The 7671-nt window shown below is 40.7% G+C and overlaps 1 protein-coding gene across 3 annotated transcripts in view; it reads left to right on the top strand.

Annotated features, from left to right (window-relative positions):
• DAAM2 (dishevelled associated activator of morphogenesis 2) overlaps positions 1–7671 on the top strand; it is a 202678-nt gene continuing 195007 nt past the window's right edge. Inside the window, exons 1-2 of one of the 3 annotated variants that reach the window (XM_031504232.3) lie at positions 10–138; positions 256–317. The gene's annotated coding sequence lies outside the window, so the exon portion shown is untranslated. Of the gene's footprint in view, positions 139–255; positions 318–7671 lie in introns of all 3 variants that reach the window. The other 2 variants (XM_031504231.3, XM_077781857.2) reach the window with 2 other exon arrangements.

Here is a 7671-nt window from a genome sequence, read left to right as displayed (position 1 = left end):
TCTGAAAGTGAAAACAGCAGCAGTTCCAGTCTCACTCCAACAGCAGTGCCAGCAAGAGGAGCAGTGCAGGCATTTCTCTCTGAGGATTACGGGGCTGCAGAACAGGGAGGATCCACGCAGAGACACGGCTCCTACAGTGTAAGTGCAGCTGCTGCAGCAAAGCTTCTCATGTTTTTGCTTGTTTTCAAGAACAAATCCCTGATAGTACTGATTGTCTTTCTTTCTAATTTTGGGTTTTTTTCTTCTCCTTTGAAGTATCCTGAAGCCAGCTTGGCAGCACACACAATTCAGGTTTACTTTGATTGCTTCTCCCAAAGGTATGCAGAGGGGCTGACAGTGCAGGCTTTTGCACTCTTCTGTATGTGCATGGGGTGACAGGGGATGAGGGAGGTCTGAGGCAAGCGAGGAGGGGATGGTCATATTTTTAGAAGACTAAAAAATTAACTGAAATTCAGCTACTTCATGTTCTGGTAGCAGGAAAGGAAAATCCCAAATAAGCCTCAGCCAAAAATCAACTTCCTTAGGCAACTCCACAAAGGAGGATTTCTTTTTTAACTCTTTAATCCTTTGTCATATTTTTCCGCAAGCAGTTCCTCTTTCCTTATGAGGATGACAGGAAATTCCCTGGCCCCTGACAATGAAGTCCTGTCCCACTCTGCCAAGCTACTGGTGATAAAAAATACTAAAACAAGTAAGGGGAGTTATTTGGCTAAATCTGCCAAATTTAGCACCTCGAGCCTGTACTTGCTTGATACTAAGGGCTCTCCAAAGAACCCTTTGCTTCTGCAGAGAAGAGATGTCTCTCACATCTAAAACCTAGATGTACCAGGCTCATACATGAACCAGTCACATACTACAAGGAGAATCTTCCTGCAGATACTAATACAGGCACCTGGTCTAAGTCCAAACTAAAAGTAGTGATTCTTAGTAAATTTTTTTTATACCTCTGCAGTCCAGAGATTCCCAAGCCTACTCCATAAGAAGATGATGCTTTCAGTGGGGCACACAGCTGTATCTATTGGCAATTAAAATTCAATGCTACATTTAATTAACCTTACGTCCTGTAAGGTTGAAAACAGCCTCACACCTGGGTGTCTGCTCATTCTTCAAGTGGAGAAGGGAGCAGTTCTGGGGACAGCTGTGTAGGCAGCTGTCCTCTTCATTGGCATCTTCTCTAATGAGACCCGTAACAGAAGCAGCTGGCTTCCACAGGAAGAGTTTGAGGCCTCCTGCATGAAGATGACACACTTTGCAAGCACTTGTAACTGTAGAAAACTCATGGCCAGCAGGAGCATTGTTGGCCTGTGCAGTTGCTGGAAGGAGAGATGATGCCCTTGAGCATAAACACAAAGCTGGGCCGAGGAGCACAAGCCATGTGGATTACACAATGCTGTCCCCATGCTGTTAGCAACTGGCTTCAGCCAACAGGCAGTCACAAGAAAGGCTGCTGCAAGTCAGCATTCCCTGCATCAGGCTGTTTAGACAATGGGAAAAGTCTGCAAATACTTTTCCTCTTGAGGGTGGGTTATTGGGGCATGGAGGAGGCAATAAAAGAGGAAAATTGAGGGGTGAGAGGAGGGAGGGTTACTGGGATCTCCACTGGGTATTGAAATTGAGCAAATGCAGTAAGGTGTGCTGAAAACAGCTGCAGGTGGATGCAATCACTGTGCTGGCTCATGGAATGGAGAGAGCTTTCACTGGGCAGGTGGTCAAGGTCTAATCCCCAGTAAGGGATGCCATCAACTGGAGAATAAGCAATCACTGATGCATGTGTAAGGGAGCATGAGCTCTCAAGAGCAGATCCTGCAAGGAGGTACTTTGGAAGTGAAGTGTTCAGGGGAAGACTTGGAAGGAATCATACTGGGATATAAGATACTTTGCTATGACAGATTAGAATTTTTTCATCAACCCCATTTATTTCTTACTAGGTTTTGTTTTCAATGGGCCTAGCATCTCCTTTTCCAAGAAGCTCCTTTTTTTCTTAACAACAGCCTAATCAAATTGGCTGGCAATGTAAAAGAAAAAGAATTCTTAAGGAATGTAGTAACTTGATAGAAATCTTTATGCCCCAATAAAAAATTGAGAGCTGTCACAGCCAAGGCAAATGTGTGGAGCCACAAACACTTTTTACCCGGTTCAACAGTTAGTCTCTCTGAAGTACTTTAGGTAATTTAGAACTAATATATTCAGGACTGCTGAAAGCTGAGACGGTAAGAAGAGGAGCTAAGGAGGAGATAATTCCATATTTGGGGTGTTTTCATCTGACTGCTTCCCATCTGTCTCATTATTCCTCTCTCTTTCCTTCAGCTCAGCATCCAGCAGGTTAGCAACACTACCTGTAGGGATTTTCTAAGTCTGGAAATTCCCTGTGGGCTGTCAGTTCTGGTTCAACAGGAAGGTTGTACACTGAGTGGAAGGCTGGGAATTAAAACGGGAATGGAGATATTGATCTGGCAGGACATAAACACAGTTCCAATGAGAATGCATGGGTTTTAACATCCTTGAATTTGGATGGGATTATAGTAGCCAGGAAATTGCTAGTTCTTCTATGGATCAACTTACCCTGGAAGCAAGATAAAAAAAAATACAATATGAACAAGGCAGGCATCTTTTCAGTTTTGTTTTGTGGAACAGAAAGCTATTGCCTGTTGCAGCTTATGACAGTCAGTGTAACCCTGAGGTTTTAAAAGTCTATATTATGTGTTACAAAGTGAGGTCTCATGGTTTCATAGAGCTGAGTGAGCAAATTCCCTGGATAGCCTAGTGGCTTTACCACACCATATCACTTGTCTGCTGCTATCACTGCTGTTTGTTTTAGTTGTGCTTCTTATGTGTAGTTCTGTTCATACTGAAAATCAGTCACAAAAATTTTTCTTACCAAGTACAGATATGAGGTGCACTTACTGTACTTCATTGACAGGGAGGCTCATCAAGAGTTGAATAGCATCTTGAAGGGATATCCAAAATTGTTTCGGTTTGCTCCATCTGCTTTAGTCGATGTAAAATTTCCCCAGGGTCTGATGGTATCCAAGAAACCCATCTAGTCCCTCCAGGCCAGCCATCTGACTTAGAGATTGAGCAATCAGGGGACACTATTTCCTGACACATAGGGGAAGGATGTGTGGGAGGCTTGGCTTTCAGCACTTTAGTTGCTGTGAATTTTCAAACCTGGGTCAGTCCTATGGAGAGCTGACCCTCTCTCCCTTCCCTGCCCTTGCAACCCCCGGGCAAGCGCAGCATGTTCCTAAATTAAAAGAAAGCTGACTGCTCTTATTTTCATTGGATGAAAGAGTTTATGTGTATTTTCCCATGCTTTTTGGTTTGTTGATTATTGACGATGGTGTCTCATGTGGCTTTTCCATTTGCCAGTTGTGATCCCTAATATCACATTCCTTTGAACTCAGGCATGTGCAGAAAACTGGTCATTTTCAGTATACATACTAACATGCAGTAGGTCTGAATAATTTATCATATTTCTGCAATTACACTTAACAATGACATTACTTCTGTTTGGCACACTTCTGTGTCGTTATCAGGCCAAGGAATTGTTATCTTCCAACCTGAGTGACCTGAGACACAGAGAGTGCAAGTCATTTCTCATCTCGTGAAAGTTTTCTGGAGCTTTGTATTGTTCAAGAAACTTACTCCATGCTTCAATTCTAAGTTCAAGTAACATCAGAACTTAGTACAGAGAAACTGAGGCCCAAGCTGTGCAAAGTAACCTGTAATTTTGGCTCTTTATTTTTAGTGCCTTTAAAGACACCAAGACACTCAAAAACTGAGGCAGCCAAAATTATAAGCTGTTTTTGAAATGCTGGCTGAGTGACTTGGGCAAATCTACAGAGTGCATTTGATTGCATGAGAATATGCTCACATACAGAATCACAGAATAAAGAGGTTGGAAGAGACCTCTAAGATCATCAAGTCCAACTTATGCCTTAAAACCCAAACTAGACTATAGCACCAAATGCCAAGTCTAGTCTTTTTTTAAACATATTCAGAGATGGTGATTCCACCACCTTCCTAGGAAGACAATTCCATACTTCTTAAAGCAGAGGAACTCTCTGAAGGTCTGTGAAACTACTGCGAAACCATGTTGCTGGAAGCTCCAATGAGCTTTGGTGTGTCAGTTCTGTCCTCATGGTCTATTTTTCCTGACAGGATGTTCCCAGCTGTGATTTGCTGAGAGCCACAAAGGCACATGAACACATCATACCCTGGGCAGTGCTGTTGGTAGAGTAGGCTCAAGCTTAGTGCTGTGTGTTGTTAAATGGGTACCTGGTGATGGTCAAACAAGCTTTTCCCTCCCTGAAGCTTTGTGTCTGGTTTATATTTTGCTCAATGTTCATGCTCCCTGTTAAATATATATTTTCAGTTTCCTACATGGTATTTCAACACTTGAGATTTTGGCTTCTCTGGTGATTTCTATGGTGTCAGATAATGTCTCCTAATAGTAGGAGTTTACTAGACACAGGATAAAATCTATGGTGACCAATGACAGGACCCGAGGGATGGCCTGAAGTTGTATCAGGGGAGGTTTATATTGGATATCAGAAAAAGGTTTTTCACCCAGAGGGTGGCTGGGCAATGGAAACAGACTCCCAAGGGCTGGTCCCAGCACCAGCCTGACAGCTCAAGATGTTTGGACAATGTCCTCAGCACATGGTGTGGCTCTTGGGAATGGTGCTGTGCAGGGCCAGAAGCTGGACTCAATGATCCTTGTAGGTCCTGTTCAACTCAGAAAATTCTGTGATTCTGTGATTCTGTAACATGGAGTAGCTCAGGGTTTTTTTGACTTTGTTGAAAATTTATTCTGATAGCACAACAGGCTATCAGTGATAGCAGTGATACCAGTGATAAGGCTTTTCTGGAACTAAAAATTAAGGACTGCAGGTAAAAAGAAGGAAGTAGATAAGAAAGGGATGAGATCAGAAGACTTGCTGGAATTCAAGGAATGGGAGCTGGGGATCAGAAGGATGTGTTTAGACTGTGAAAATGGAAATAGATGTAACCCTGAGGAACTGAGAAAACCTTTGGCAGCAAGAAAGAAATAGGCTTCATCTCTGAATAACAAGTGCTTGCTGACATCCCAGTAATAATTGCTGAAGTTGTTATTTCTGCCCAGGAATTTTGAAGTTCACATTTGTTTTGGTTGGAGAGCATTTTTTTCTCCACTGTGTCCCAAAACGACTAAAAGCCAGGCAATGTATGTGCCAGCCCAGCTCTTCTTTGAAATGGGGACAAACCTGATTTGTGAGACCCAACAAGTCTATTCTGTCTCCTTGGTATAGTACTTTTATAAAGGAGGCATAAACAACTAATTTCTACTGTTTTATTGCTTTTATTATTCAGACAGTGAACAAGCCTGATTTGGGGGTTTTCCATATTGTTTGCTGTTTGGAGGGGAAATCTTTTTAGCTGCTTAAAGAATTGGATTAATAAGCTGTGAAGTCTTAAGAGACAGAAACTTGTACAGTCCCCTATTCCTCTTTGAAGAATATGATCAGGTACAATTCAACATTATAAGATCTGACATAAAGATGTGTTCCCAGGACAGTTTCATAAAGTAAATACACAAACCCAGGCACACAAAAGAAGGAACATTTTTGCCAAGGAGCACAATTCAGGTTGGATTTATTGTGAAGAAATCATGAAAGCACACATTTGAAGGTTTAAGAGCACATGGCAATATTGTCTTCTCCTAAGAAGAGGGAAGAGGTGAAATGTCTTGGAGAAGGGGTCCACTATTAAGCATGATAATCTAGCTATACTCCCCTCTGCAAGTCCTAAACTGAAAGGATTGAGCAGAGGTAGGATCAGACTATATGTGGTATTTTTATATGCTTTCCCTAAACATCTGCAGCTGACCTTTGCTCTGAGATATGGTACTGGTTTAGCCAGACTTCTAACTCTATGTAGTCAATTTTATATTCCTGTGGTCTTTGTGAGAGAAAACAATGTGAAGATCCTCTGATGTTTCAGCAGTCATATCTGTAAGACATTGACTGAGGAAGCTGACCAGACCAGAACCTCCAGAAACTTCTTCATATTTTGCACTCCTTTAAGTATCAAGAATGCATGTGAAGAAAGTATACCTTCATTTTTTAGCACTATCTCTGTCTTCTTGACATTGAAAAAAGGGATAAGCATCTCTGTGTGTTCCCCAGTTGAAAAGTAGATTACAGAGAGTGACAATTTTTCAGAAAAGATTTCACTTGCTAAACCTTCTCTAGTTGTTTTTTAGAGATATTTTTTAGAGATGTATTTTCTTTTTCATTTAAATATTTCTTAAAATATTTCAAACAGGCGTACTCATCAGTAGAATATTGTTGCTGATACTTTCGTAACTAACAAATATTTGAGTTCTTCCATTTTCCAGGAAAGCTCAGTGCTTTAGATTTTTTTTTTAAATTTGGATATTTTTAAGTAAATCATGCTGGTCTTTAAAAATCATTAATCTCTTTGCACGCTCTTGGTCCTGCACTGCCATCTGTTTTCTTTCAAATCTCCAGAAGACTGTGACAGAAATATGTGGGAATCCATGTTGTTCTGCATCAGCCTGCCAATTCTGCTCCTTTGCTTGTCAGGTCAAAGCAAACAACCTTTTCAAGAAGGAATGAAACAACTGGGAAACTGTTTAAGCATCTTTGTCTCTGCTGATCCTTGCATAGAAGTTTCCTGGACTCTTCTAGAGGTGTAACATGATTTCCCTTTAACATAAATCCATTGTTTTCCCCCTAGTGTGTTATAACAGTCCATTCCCTCTGAAAACATGTAGTCAATAAATCATCATCCTACAATACAGCAAGTTCTGTACTTTCCATTGGTTTAAGATCAAACCCTGAATGCTGTGGGTATTGTATGACATTAGTCAGATTGTTTCTGATAGAGCTGGGTCATGTCAATGGACTGTTCCTATTTGACCAGAAGTTAAATGCTGAGAATATTTTCTTGTCTGCAGTCACACATTGTATAAAAGTGTGAGGATAAATCACACATATATATATATAGCAGATAAAGTCAGAAATTTGTTGTTCGCATTCAGCACTTTCCTCTAGAAAATTTCCAAGCACTTTACAAATAGTAGTGGATTTAGCATTTTGGTAAACTGAGGCACTTAGCTCAGAATCCTGCAAACTAAAGGGAGTCTGTACTATCACAAAAGTACTCTCACTGCAGGTAGGTTAGACCAAATTTTTTCATACATCTTTGTGTCTTCTGAAATATTATTGTAGCAAAGATATAGTTACTATTTAAAATATTGTGACATAATCTTAAACATTATATTGCTTTTAGTCTCCTGTCTATAGACAAGCCATATATTCATCAAAATCATGCTTCTCTCAGAATGCAACAATGTCACCCTATTGCAGAATGAGAATTTATTTCCATTTTTACTCTCTCCCTCATATCTTCCCAGAGCCTTTAGTTACAATCTCCCATTCTTCCTACATTCCACACTTCATTAAGGTTTTTGCCTGTATTGAGACTATGGAACTTAGGTACTGCTGATAATGGTTGTAAGAAAATTTCCCTACTAGGTGGAATGGTTTATTTGTTAGATAAAACATCTGTAGAGAAGGCTTTTCAGGATATCATTCTTCCTTACAAACTTTAGGAATGGAGCCATCCGCCAGTGCAGACAATTTTGGTTTTCTTACTGAGTCACTG

The sequence above is a fragment of the Lonchura striata genome, chromosome 3 (assembly GCF_050655825.1).
Source record: "Lonchura striata isolate lonStrDom1 chromosome 3, ASM5065582v1, whole genome shotgun sequence".
NCBI lineage: Eukaryota > Metazoa > Chordata > Aves > Passeriformes > Estrildidae > Lonchura > Lonchura striata.
This window is presented reverse-complemented; position numbering and strand designations above follow the sequence as displayed.